Here is a 14,925-nt window from a genome sequence, read left to right as displayed (position 1 = left end):
CTATAGCAACACATAGAGTAGCATTTATGAATAATAACTGAGTACGATAGCCTGGCCAAATGGACATATGTGTCACAGGACTTATGTCTATGAGGGCACCATTTGGTGTATTATAGCATATTACAAAAATTAAGGTTTAGATAGCATAGAAGGATGAAGAGTTAAAGTGAAAGCTCTTAGTTCATTTTCTGTCCCCCATTCTATTCTCCTTCCCAGAAGAAACACTGTTAACTGTTGGGTGTCTATAATTTCAAACCTTCCCCCATGTATTTATAGATCCACATAATATACACATATATGCATAAATCTATTTTATGTGTATTATAATTTTGACTTGCTTTTAAAATATTATGTCTTAAAATTTTTCTATGTCTGTACATCTGGGTCTATTTCAATTTTTAAGAATTATCTGCATAGATGTCCAAGGTATGGATGTCTCATAATACATTTAATTACTTTCCTTAGTGATAGACCATCATTTTTATTTTTTAAACTATGAAAAACACTGTTACAGTGCATGTCTAAGAATGATTGTCTCTAGGAGACGTTCTTAGAAGTGGAATTGCTAAGTCAAGTGGAATTCACATTTTAATATTTGATAATGCTCCTAAATTGTTCTTCATAAGGGCTCTACTAATTTATCCTCACACAACCACAGAGTACAGTACTCATTCATCCTCACCCTTGTCAACATTGAGAATCGTAACATTTTAATATTTTTCAGCCTGACTGGGTGGGGAATGAAATATCCTTGTTGTTTTGGTTTATTTTTTCTTGATTACTAATGTTACATTAAACATCTTTTCAAGCATTTATTGGCCATTTTTATTTCCTTTCCTATGAATTACCTGTGCCTATACTTTGCTGATTCTTGTTTGGGGTGCCTTTTTAAATAGCTTTTTAGGAGCTAATTTATTCAACATATTGTTAATTTATTCAACATATCATTAATTTGTTTACTATATGAATTACAAGCATTTTACCTGTGTTTTTCACTTGCTTGTGAACTTTATTTTATTTTGTTTTATGGATTTTTTGACTGTCAATATTTTGATGTACTTGAATCTGTTAATATTTTCCTCTATGGCTTCTTGGTTTTGTGCCTTGCTTAGGAAGATCTTACCTATTTTCTAATAGGCTATGAAATAGAAAACATATTGATTTTATATTTTTAGCAGAGAGTTTATATTTGGTCACCACAGTGCTAGAAAACCCGGATGATTGTGCAGTGGCTTGATAGTTGGCTGCAGTTATCATGATTTTCCACAGACTTTGTTTTCAAAGCTTTGAAAGAACTGAGCTCACTAGATCTTATTTTGTTTTATTTTTATTTGTTTTATTTTTATTTATTTGTTTTATTTTTTAAAGGTGGGATCTTACTACATTGCCCAGGCTGAAGTGCAGTGGCTATTAACAGCCGTAATCATAATGTATTGCAGCTTTGAATTCCTGGGCTTGAGTGACCTCCCCACCTCAGCCTCCTGAGTAGCTGAGACTACAAGTATGTGTCAGCATGCCTAGCTTTTTCTTTTCTTTTTTTTTTTTAAACTTTTCTGTGCTTACTAATAAAGGAGCTGTTGTTTTTATTTTCTTCTGGAAGCATCAGAAGCTAGTTTCTTCAGTGCCATATTTTCCATCCTATAATTCACAGACATGGCATTTCTGCTTACCGTAAAATTAATGCCAAAGGAAGCAAACAGTCAGTAGGTAAACTCAGTCTTAACCTTCAGTATCATGCTGGTGATGGGCTGTTTCTCGGTCTCCCTCTGTATCATTTGTATGTTGGCTTTTTATTTCCTGCCATTTTATTGATTGAGAGCTAGTTCCCACCAGTTTTATCTGTTATGGTAAGGATCCCAATCGGAGATGATATCTGCTATGGAAATTGTGTATGTATTTTTTATAACAACATCTGCCTTTTCACACTGCAAAAATTGGTCCTGGGCAATGCATCACCATCAAGTTACATGGCTTCAAATGATACCCCCAAATCCCAGGAAACATGAAATATGTAACACAGCATAATGGGGCTTCCTGTTGGGCTGCAATTGAGTACTCACCTGTTTCTTTGATGTTTTGCCCATTTCAAAGTGGATCTCAACAATATTTTCATACATGAGATAGGTAACTGGGAAATTCTCCTTTATTCTGCTTGTAGCCTGTGAATTTAGCAAAGATAGATTATTTGGAACAATTTCAAAGTCTTTTAAAATTATATTGATCATTGAACTTTTCAAGGCACGTATACCTTGAAGGAGTCCACATTTTGAAAACTGTATGGTTCAAGTGACTTTTTTTTGGAGCAATCTACCTAGGTGGACATAGATAAGAACTTTTCATATGTAAGAGTATATGAAAAATGGAAGAGAAAATAGGTGAGAATTAGAATCAAATTCTTTTGGAGAATTACATTTCTTAAAAATAAAGAAATTAAAACTCTTTGAATAGGTAATATAGTCAATAGTTCAAAACTCAATGCTACTAAAGGGTATATGTGACAAGTAGCTTTGCATCCCCCAACTTCCAGCCACTAAGTACCCTCGTAGAAGGCAATCAACAACATAAGTTCCTTGTGCATTTTGCAGAGATAGTCATGTGTTGGCAAATGTATACCTATATGTATCTGTATACCTTAGGGCAGTGTATCAGGAAGGGCAAACTGGAACTCTCAGGCCACAGGCAGAATTCAACTGATAGAAACGAGCCCACTCAGATTATCTAGTATAATCTTCTTTACTTAGAGTTAATTGATCATAGATGCTAATCATGTCTACGAAATACTTTCACATGACACTTAGATTAGTATTTGATTGAATAACTGGGACCATATCCTGGTCAGGTTGGCACATAAAACTGATCATCACAAGTCCACTGCTTGTCAATTTGGCACTCATACATACCTCCTTAAACTATATATAATCTCCAAATAAAGACAGTAACAAAGTCATACTTCCACTTAACCGGTTACAACTATCCTGTGTAGAATAAAAATATGCTAATTATTTCCCAGAATAATAATTATTTCACAAATCCTTGGGTGATGTTCACTCTTATTCTTAATATCTTGCAACTTAAGTGTACTGATGTAAAGTTAACTGTAATTAAACTGTAAGTATACTGATGTAAAGTTAACTGTAATTAAAACTGTAACATCTATATTAAGTTAGATGATAAGAGAATAAGAGTGGGAAGAAAACAAATATATTTGGTTAAAATATATGCAAATGTATTCATAACAAAATGAGAAAACAGTACTAATAACTATCACAGTTCTCATTTCTACAACTGGCCATATGATCATAACTGGTGTTTGTTGCTACCTTCTTCCACTACACATTACATATTCCATTTTCATTTTGCCCTCAGCAAGCACCTAAGTTTATCTTGGCTGTTTGCCTGGTGGGGTGACCCAAGTCTCATTCCTGAAGGATCTGGGGCATTATCCTGCCTGAACTGGGTTGTTGTAGTTTTTCACCGATTTAAGGCAATAGGCATGGCCGTACTAAGAGATGCCATAAGGCAGGGGTCCCCAATCCACAGGTCATGGACCAAACTGGGCTGCACAGCAGGAGGTGAGTGGCGGGTGAGGAGCATTACAGCCTGAGCTCCACCTCCAGTCAGATCAGCAGTGGCAGTAGATTCTCATAGGTGCGCAAACCCTATTGTGAACTGCACATGTGAGGGATCTGGGTTGCACACTCCTTATGAGAATCTAACTAATGTCTGATGATCCGAGGTGGAACAGTATTATCCTGAAACTGCCTCCCCCTTCCACCAGTTCATGGAAAAATTGTCTTCTATGAAACTGGTCCCTGGTGCCAAAAAGTTGGAGACTGCGGCCATAAGGGATCTCCTGTATTCCAACACATACTGTTCTGTACACTCATTGTGTAATAGCAACCCGCTTTTTTTCCCTTGGTAATTAACATCAGTCTCCCCAGCCAGTACAGTAAATCCCTCTTTGCCTGTTGATTCAGGGCCACGAGTAGTAAGTGGCTGAGTGCCAGTCTTAACTTACAGTGTAGTGAAATCATACAGTGTAGTGAAGCATTTACTCTCTTTGAGACTAAGACCTTTGGACCAGCAGGGCAGAGGTCTGCTGGGGACGGGAAGTCATGAGATGAGAAGCAAAATTTTTGCCAGTGGATGATTAAGGCTAATTTTGAGTGATGCCACTCCCATTTCTACCCTTTAATTCCTGGACTTTTGAATTCTGGCTATCAGAGAAAGAGCACCACATATTGGATGAAAATTCAGAGCATAATCAGCTTTCTAGAGAACACTGACCCAGCACTGCAAGGCTTTGCCGACTAGCTGGTGTGGTAACTGAGTCTTCAGAAGGCCATTCCACCATTCTGTCAAACCAGCTGCTTCAGAATGATGGGGAACATAAGACTAGTGAATTCCACGAGCCTGGGTCTATTGCTGTGCTTCATTTGCTGTGAAGTGAGTTCTTTAATCAGAAGCAATGCTGGAGAGTAGAATACTAGGGATAAGACATTCTGTAAGTTGAAAGACGGCATTTTCAGCAGTATTATTTCATGCAGCAAAGGCAAATTCCTATCCAGAGTAAGTTTTTATTCCAGTAAGAACAAATTTCTGCCCCCGTTGATGATGGAAGTGGTCCAGACTAATCAACCTGCAACCAAATTGATCACCCTACAGAATGGTGTCGTGTCAGAGACTCAGTGTTGTTCTCTGATGCTGGAAGATTGGACATTCATTGGTGGCTGTAGCTGGATCAGCCTTGGAATTTATATTACTGAACCTATGCATAGCTTTAATCTCTGCCTCAATGACCACATTTTGTGAGCCCACTGGGTGATGGGGAATGGCTAGGGAAAGAGGCTGAGTGGCATCCACAATCATCCCATGAACTTGAAGCCGGTGTTACATACTGGCTTCTCCCTTGCTTCTTTTACTTAATAAATCTCTTGCAAATATTCCATATCAGTGCATGAAGAGTTTTGAGAAAACACATCTTTCCAAGATATTTTTTCCTTTGTATAATTTGAACAGACTGAATTTATGACCATGTGATTTAAGTGAAAGTCAACAAAGGGGCGAGCTCATGTCTGGACCTGAACTGGTGGCATTTTCTGATGTGCTGAGCTGACCCCATGGAATTATAAATACTCAGTACCTGAGAAGGAAGCCTGTGCCACAGGATGCCAGGAAAGTTCCTGAAGCTTCAGAGTCCAGTCCAGTTTTGGTCATGACTGTATAACACTTACATAGTAGCTCATGAGCATTGACCCAAACCAATGACTATCCTTGGCTGTCCTTGTCTTTTCCCAACTTCTCTTTAACTCAATGATGTCTGTTCCTTTCATTTGTTAATCTGTGTATCCTCTCTCATCTTCTCATAGCAGGGACCTTGACGTAATCATTGTTGTAGTCTAAGTGCCTAGCACAATGCCTGATACATAGTAGGTGCTCAATTTATATTCACATCTAAATTCATTCAACAAATATTAACTGAGCCCCTACTATTAATGCATGTTGACTGAATACTCCCTTTCTGTTTTCTTTATTTCTTTTTCTGGCTATAACTCTTTCCTGCTTTCTTTCTTTATTTGGCACAAAAGGAAAACAAGTCTTATTGAAAGACAACTTAGTTCAACTCAATTCTACAACACTTAGTGAGTGTCTACTTTGTGCTAGGCATAGAATTTGACAAAGCTTTCTCTCAGGACACTATCTAGTAGAAAAGAAAGACACCCAAGAATATAATCAAAAGTAAGGTTGGGGAATGCCAGGATAGGAACATGCATTTGGAGCTAGGAGAGTATTTTCCTGCCAGCAGATGTTTAGTGTGACAGAAGAGGTCACAGTGAGAGATTAATACTAACAACAACGATTAGAATTTATGTAGTGATTACTAAGTTCTTGGCACTATTGTTAGTACTTTACATATATTAGCTCATATGATCCTCACAATAACCCTAAAAGATAGGTACTAGTGTTATCCCAGCTTTTGGAGTAGGAGAACTGAGACATAGAGAGGTTTACTAATATGGCAGAGACCGATATTCCAATCCCCCACCTCCACCCACCAGTTTCACCCTCAACCAATGGCTGATAGGAACTGGTGTATTAGTAACTGAGGAATCTTGCCCCTCAGGTGGCTAATTCTTAGGTGGGATAGCTCTGAAGCAAAAGTTCTTCGTTATTGCACAGTTTCCCTGTGGGATAAAATGTCAGCCGTCGTAGAGGTAGCGGGCTTGATAATGTTCCGTTAACTAAGGTGAAGTTTTTTTCCCTTTCTCATTTCCCTACTCCCCTGCTAGTTTTTTCCGAACGTCTCAAATAAACTGCTGGCCCTTGAGTCCTTGTCTCAGTCTGCTTCTGGGTGAATCCAAAGTTGTGAGTGAACCCAAACCAAAACAAGTAACACACCCAGGGTAGATTTGAACCCAGCCTTTGGACTCCTGAGTGTATGCTCTCTCCAATCCCTTTACCTACACTAGGGGGCAGGATAGGCAAAGAGACTGAGAAAGTCCTCTGGGTTTGAAGAAAATAGTTCAGTGTGACTAGAACAGAGCGGTCTGGGGAGTGGGGGTGTGGGGAAGGGGTGGGGAGATGAGATCAAACATGCAACGTAGGATGAATGCATGAAGTTCATGTAGATCAAACTAAGGCATTTGAGCCTTATCGCAAAGGCAATAGGAAGTCACTGCATGGTTTTGCTCAGGGTTTGATATGATCAGATACATATTTACAAAAGTTCATTCTGGTGACAATGTAGAGGATGAATTAGAGTAAGGGGCAGTGGAGAGATTGCAGGTAGGATGACTGGTTTGAGGCTACAGCAACTAGGAGAACAACAGTGTATATAGAAAAGAAGGGGCTGACCTGACAGGCACTTAGGACATAGGATCAATGCTACATGGTGCAGGGCAGTTTTGTGGATGGCCTTCGACGGACTCAGTTCTCCATCTTTCTCACTTGTAGTTCTCAAGAATAACTATAGAATGTGCTGAGAATGCAACATCCTGAGATAAGGAGGGACTGGCTGGAACAGCTCAGTCTCTGTTCTAGTCTCCCCGAGAAACTGGACGTCTTCCAATGCTTCAGCCTAGCAAATCACATGACCCCAAGGTATAAAATCTAGGGTGGGCTGCTTTCTGGGGTCCCTCAGCTTTGGCGCAAGTGGGCACATGCGGTCATGACTCCATTTGCCCTGAGCCTTGGGGGGCCAGCTTACAATGAATCTTAGCCTTCTGTTGTTCCTTGCTGCCTCTTTGTAAGTAACTTATTATATGTGAGTGTTCTATATCACTGGATTCAGACAATTTGATAACCAATTTACAGTGAAGCTGCTTTGCACATGGTGACTGGGTGTGGTTAGGTGCATACCTGAAGGAAATTGAGATATGTAGGGTGAACCTGAGGATTTGGGTGGAGGGTAGTGACTTTAACTGTGGTGGGAATACGTTGGGGGTGGGGATTGGGGTATGTGAGAGAGTCTGTGTTTAGAAAAAGGACTATTTCAATTGGACATACTAAGTTGTAAGTGCCTGAAGGCTATCCAGGTAGAGATGTCCACAGGCAGATGAAAATAGAGCTCTGAGATTTAGGAAGGAGGCAACAACTGGATGTACAAATTTGGGGATGTCAGTTGACATTGGAAGGTATTAAAGCCCTGGGCATGAATGGAGTTCCTTGAAAACTCCAAAAGGCAAAAAAGCTGCTGTGGACAGTATATATTTTCAAGCACATTATCTCATTCAATTTTCATAATAATCATCTAAGATGACAATGAAAGACATTATTTTCATCATCATCTTGTAAAGGAGAAAGCTGAGACATGAGAGAGGTTAGAAAACTTTCTTCCTTAGCTGGAGATGGGAAAGAGCTGAGATAAAGGCTAGATCTACTGGCTCCAAGTCCAGTGTCCTTCCCATCCCACCACACTGGTGACATCTCAAAATATGTTTGCATGCCTGTGTTGAGTGATTTAGGTATTCTCTAGGAAAGTTTCTTTTTAAGAGAAGGTATTGTATTTTTCTTTATGTTTTATATATATATATCTGTATTGTATTGTAGAAACTTGGCATATGCCATAACATGATGTGTAATGTTCTTTTCTGTAATTTATGCTAATTTACTGATAACTGGACATATATTTAACTCAATGATTGGACCTAGGCATAGATGACACTGAATCCCATTTTTCAAGGGAGTGCTTTCTTTGCAGGTGAATTCTCAGAGGCTCAGCTAATACTGGTGCATTTTTCTCAGTCCATTTATTTCTACATCACCCGTCACCATGGTTGTCTCCCTTTTCATTATTTTTGACCATGTGCTAAGCATCCAACCTTACTCTACAGAATTAAGTTTTAGGCTGTAATAATTCACATCTATTCAGTGGACATCCTGAATGCCTACAGCAAATCTTTCCGAGGTTTTTCTTGTCCACCTTTTGTGATCTGAGGAAAGCACTCTCCAAATAGTACCATAAGTCATGTCAGGAAAGGACCCTGACACAGAGCCACCTCGGAATTCAACCAGTTTTGGCCAAGATGTTAGAAAACCTACTTCCCTCTGCTATTTGCCCAGGAAATGACACTGACATTTGAAAAAATGTTACAGAAGAGGCCTTGTTATGTGACAAATTGTGACATTTAAAAAAATACATGATTTGTGGCATATTTTATTTATTTGGGGAAAAAATCCTGACAATGTCAAATACATATAAGTGAGTCAGGTCCTCGTTCCATCCCTGTGGCAGTCAATGCCAGAACTCAGCTGAACAGACTAAAGGAGCTGCTTGAACCCACAGAGAGCAGAAAGGGGCCTGGCAATTCGCTTTCCCATCTCTTGAAGCTTATGTTAAGTGGTGGTGGGAAAAATGATCCCCGATTATGGTATGACACTCCCTGATGTGTTTTTCAGCTTGTTGCTATTTTATTTAATTTCCAGTCAATTATACTGATGTCTGGATCATTAGTGATTTCCTTTTAGGCAGAAAAACATTACTATCCTGATCCTTTTCTTTGAACATCAGAGTTTTCTTATTCTATATTTTAATTATGATAGTAATCAATCATGACTTATTTATAAGAAGGGACAGTTTCTGAAACTTCTATCCCCTACCTTCATCATCTTCAAAGTGAGAAGAGCAGCTGCAACTCATTTAGGCTGTGGATGTGCCCTGCCTGGTGAAAAACTTGAATAAGCCATTTCTTCCAGAGGGTGTGTATGTGTGTGTGTGTGTGTGTGGGGGGGGGTGTGTGTGTGTGTGTGTGTAGACTTCTGAAACACTATGGCCCTTTTCCCACCACATCAGACTTTCTGAGTATTCAAATTATTTTTGTGAGAGCAGAAAGTGTTTCACCATATGAAGAAAATGTTGGTCATCTACAGTCATCTTTTCCTTTTAGGAGAATAAAAATGTTTCCAGTATAATAACATTAAGCCATATATCAGGTAATATTCATACTTTTTTCAGTTTGCTAGAAATTGGAAAAAGTAAAGGATAAATAATATTTTCACTTTCTGAATTGATAGCTCATGTTTATGTCCTTAATCTGAAGTTAAAATAAATGCTGGAAAATCCCTGCATAAAAGTGTGAATATACTTAGAGTGTTTGTTTAATCAGAGCCCAGTTTCTTGACTCTTTTCTGGGGAAAAAAACAGAGGAACTTGGGTTCAGTTTCTGGCACTTTTGCATGTAGCCTTGTTGTTAACAACTCTGGCTCTAATGTATATTCATTCTCTACTGCTCATCCACATCTCCCCCTGTACCTCTTGTTTTCTTTTTGGATGATTGAATTTTCTTTTTTTTTTCTTTTTATTATTATTATTATTATACTTTAGGCTCTATGGTACATGTGCGCAACGTGCAGGCAAGTCACACATGTATACATGTGCCATGCTGGTGCAAGGAAGTGTCTCTATGTTAACAGGCAGTTTCTGGGATTTCAGACATGCTAGATGAGATTCAACACTGGGACCAAATCCCTTCTTTCACCATTTGGGGGAGTGGATGGGAATCCTCCTCAGAGGTTGCTCCCTGAAAGGAACTGGGAGTAAGTGATAAAAACCCACATTAGTCTCTTGATGCCTCATCCACATTCCTCTGATTTGGATGCTTTTAAATTTTCCCAGAACTGATCTTAGTTAAGAGATTCCATTTGGCAGAGCTAAGGCTGGGGCCAGTCCTAGGAAAAACTATAGGAGAGATGAAACTTGTCTTAAGAATCTTTTATTGTGAAACATGCTATGCACATCTTTCTACTTTATCTCCAAACTCTTAGTGTACATTCTTAAAACAATAATAATTATATATCCCCACCCAAATCTCACCTTGAATTGTAATAATCCCCACATATCAAGGGTGGGCCAGGTGGAGATAACTGAATCATGGGGGTGGTTTCCCTCATACTGTTCTCGGGGTAGTGAGTAAGTCTCACAAGGGCTGTTGTTTTTGTAAATGGGAGTTCCCCTGCACAAGCTCGCTTGCCTGTCACCACGTAAGATGTCCCTTTGCTCTTCCTTCATTTTCTGCCATGATTGTGAGGCCTCCCTAGCCATTTGGAACTGAGTCAATTAAACCTGTTTCCTTTATAAATTACCCAGCCTCGAGTATGCCTTTATTAGCGGCATGAAAACAGACGAATACAGTAGGATATATAATTATTATTATTTTTAAGAGTGTACACTAAGAGTTTGGAGGCACTGCAACAGGGTGTTTGTGAAACATAGAAGATAGGCAACTAGCCTGGGACACAGGGGGTTAGGAATCACCTCTTGGTGCAGATGAGGTTTGAGCTAAACCTTAAAGGATGAGTATGAGTTAGCCAAGTGGAGAGACGGGAAATTAGAGAAGGCTGAAGCAGAGGAAACAATAAGTGCAAAAGCCCAGAGGTGTGAAAAAATTTGGAACATTGGGGATGGCCTTTGACTGGATTGGCTGAGGTATAAGGTGACAGTGGGAAATAGACTTGAAGGGCCAGTTGCCTCCACAATCCAAGTCATCATCAGCAGCAAAACGTTACTAGTTTTTCTTAGAAGTGTAAGTCTTCCTTAATAAAGGCTGCTCTGCAGTCCCTTGCTGAATGAGAAATCTCCTCCTTTTATCTTGCTTTGATGCCTGCAAAGGCAAGGGTTTGGGCTGGGTTTGACTTACTGCTTCCCATAAAACAAAAATGAAAATGGCAAGAATGATCACATGAAAATAGCTTTTAATTTTCCAGTGGCTGCTTTTCAGGGTTCTTGGACTACAGTGATATCAGAGGTAAAGTAAATTGCTGGCTTTCCCTGGTCTTGCAAAGAGTCCCTTTGTTCTAGTTCCCCATGGGATTTTTGCAAATCAAGTTTGGTGGTTAATGCCAGGAGTTTTTGAGGCTAATCAACTATTAAAAGACTTCCTTCTTAAGAGAGCAAACAGTTGTGTATTTTCATCGTTGGATAATTTGGACATGTGGCTTCTCAAACATACCGAGTTAAATCTTCTAAACAGTCTTAGATGTTTGCCAGGTGAACTTGAGGATTGTTAGTATTCAAAGGGTTATTTATTCAGCCAGATAGTGTGACATTTTCAAAGAAATCGAGAATTGGAAAAGGGAAAGCCTCTGTTAGTGTTAGCACAAAACCAATCCGTAACAAGTGGCCCCGACTGACCAGCCTAGATCTGGGTCCTGGAATATCTGTTGGCAGATACCTGAGCTATATTTAGAGCATTCACTTTTTCTAGGAATGCTGAAACTTCACAGCTGATTATGACTTTCTGGAGATGGATCTAAATGTAGAATTGGCACCAAATTCTGCATCTGTCACAACTGATAGAAAGGAGGTGGCCTATTTTACATCAGTCCCCAGTCTGAACTCCCTGTTTTCTTCTCAGTATTGCTAGATGTTAGCTACAGCAGCTGAATGCTTTTGGTTAGAGACAGACACTGTCAATTGTTCCAAAATGATACTTCTGTCATGCTCCAGAAGGCACAGGGAGGGCCTATTTTATTTGCTCACCATGAGAAGGAACTAAGTGTCAGGGTTTGCAGCTGCCTGGTAGAAACTGCTAGAATTTTAATGCAGCAAGTAAAAGGGTTGAGATTTGATGATTGTTCAACTAGAGGAGGCTGATGGGTTTGGGCAGACCTTACGTGAGGTTATCACATGGATGATGAGGTGTTGAAATAACCACAGTGTGGCAGATGGTAGGTGGGGTAAGTAATGCTTTCTGTTGATTTATCTGTGATAAGAAATATCACTGGATGGTCCAAGGAGGACTCACTTTCTTAAATGTTATGATGTGGGAAAAAAACTAAGAGGTAGGGAGAAGGAGATTTCATTCCTTCATCTTCTTCATGCTCCTTAAAGTTGATTTACTCCAAAATAAGCAGGTAACACGGCAATTGAATCTGTGCTAGACAAAATAGGTATTACTCAATGCAAGGGACAACAGTCTTAAGAAAAACGCAGAGAAATTCCTTAGTATCTGATGAATAGTAATGGTTGCTTGAATTAGAGTTTTTAAATTCTGAATGATTCCTCATATATTATCACTCCTTTTCTTTCTCTTAAACTAGTTTTTGTTTCCTATAAACTCTTATTATATCAGTTGCCCCCTACTATCTTTTTCTAAGGGAACTTCTTGTCTTCTGCTAAAATAAAAAATTTATTCCTGCATCTTTCACTTAGTGAAAATCAGGAATGCTTTTCCCCTCTTTTAAATTGTATGAGATTACTGAGTGACTCATGTATGGAAAAATTGCAAAGTAAATTTTGAGCACTGGTTCTTTTGCTCTTTTATGCTTTCAGTAATACGTGCTTTCCTCCCCATATATGTGGGACCTTCAACCAAAATCTGGGAGAAGATTTTGGGACAAGACTCTGGTGTGAGCTTTTTTTTCACATTTCCAGTAGTGGACATCTGCTGTTCTTACTTGCCCAGCATCCCTTCTTCTGTTCTTTACATACACCAGTTGACCTTTGAGGAATTATCTGACTTCCACTTAGTGTGGCAGCTAATCACATGCCCTGCCTCCATCGTTACAGAAGTGGGCATGTAATGCCATGCTATAAGTCTGGCCCCAAAGAGTTTACTATCCTCTGAGCCATACTGGTGGGCCCAGTAGTGGACAAGAGATACTAAGAGATCTGGCTTTTGTGAGGACTGATGTTAATACTGGGGTTTTCTCCTTCTGTAACTATAGAAATAGGGATTTTGTGAACATGTAGTTGCTGGAGATTATCTTTGCTGATGTGTGATTAAAAGTGCAATCAAAAGAAGGAAAAAATCTGAGTGAGAGAGAGAGAGAGAGAGAGAGAGGTTTTTATGAAGATAAGTTGTGTCTGCTACCTAAAGAAATTTTTAGTATCGCCAATATACTAGTTGGTGAAGTTGTGTAGAGGGTATAGAGGACTTTGAAGCTTTCTCTGTGGTCTCTTCATACACTATGTTGGTAACAAGTCATACTACAACTTGCAAGGGCTTGGAGATTAAATTTGTTTTAAGGTTAAAAAAACAGTTCTGGAAACCCTAGTTAAGTGATTATATTGTTTGAGAGAATGATTTCTTTTTCCACCTAAATGAAACACTTATCACAAAGTCACAACTGGAATTCACAGACTGACATTTTCTTCCAATTCTTTGGTATTGCACTGCAGAATTCATAGTACCTTAGCCAAGACAAACCCATGGCAATTGTAGCAATATTTTGTTAGAAGCACAGCTATGCTCTTAAGTAATCTGAGTCTGGTTGTCATCAAATTGAATTAGAACATAATGCAGAGTTTCAGCAATGTTACTTTTCAGAAGGCCAAATCATACTTAAGAGGTGGTGCAGGATTAAAACTAACATAGACATCAGAAGGAGTTAGCTAGTTCATCAGTTTAACTCATACATGAATATTTAGGTTCTAATGGATATATTCTTAACCTTTTAAAACTGATGTCCTTTGCGCTACCTTCATAAATTTCCCTTTATTCATAATTCTGTCTGAATGGGTTATTTTTCATGGTCTTATGTTTGAGACAAATGGAAATTGCTCTTCCCCATCCCCTCCTTCATTTCAATAAAATAACACTAATAAAATAAGTCAGTGCTGGAGTATTGATTTTATTGTGTAGACTTGATGGGTAGATATTACAGGGAGACAGATTTCAACTTGTTATGAGGAAAACATGCTAGCATTAAGTGGTGACCTATCCCATCACTGGCAGGATTCAGGTAGTAACCATTCCTGTTGCTAGATGATTCCTGCTTAAAATCTATAGAAGGAATTTATTGATGTGCGTTTTGGGCAAAAATGACATTTTAGAGCTATTCTAGCTCCAAGAGATTATATACTACTAGTGGGTATACTAATACGACTTGTACATTTATTATTAATTATAATAACTACTGTTATTTACTATTATGTCTGTTATATGCTGTATACAATGCTTGATATTTACATACATAAGCCATTTAAGCCCCATACCAATACTTTGTAAATATTATCCCCACCCATGTGGATTAGATACCTAATTGTTGTTCTCTATTTTTTATTTCATGTGTGTTTGTTGACCCATCTAGTAGATTACAAAGGCATTCTTAAAATATAAGGCAGTGTTGTATACTTTGTATTATTTCTTACAGTTACTTCAAACATGGAAAGGTGGAACAGATTCAACGTAGAAGTTATTTCTTCAGTCCTGCTGTGCATGTCATGCTGACAAACTTTTCAGGGGAGTCCTGAAACTATTTCTTGAGTCTACTTTCCTACATGATCCATACATCGAAGTGGTTATTGTAGAACTGTGACTGTTCTTATTAAATTATTTTACAAGGAAGAGAGAAAAGAGCAGAAGTTAAGAAGAGAAGGAACAGTGTCTACCCTTTAATCATCCCTTCTTCCTTACACGGACAATGAGAACTACCTTACTTACTTCAACATTGTTCATTTCAGTGTTTTGGTGGAGGAGGGAGGAA

This window comes from Pongo pygmaeus, chromosome 2, assembly GCF_028885625.2.
Source record: "Pongo pygmaeus isolate AG05252 chromosome 2, NHGRI_mPonPyg2-v2.0_pri, whole genome shotgun sequence".
Lineage (NCBI taxonomy): Eukaryota > Metazoa > Chordata > Mammalia > Primates > Hominidae > Pongo > Pongo pygmaeus.
The sequence above is the reverse complement of the archived record's forward strand: the minus strand, read 5'-3'. Positions refer to the sequence as shown.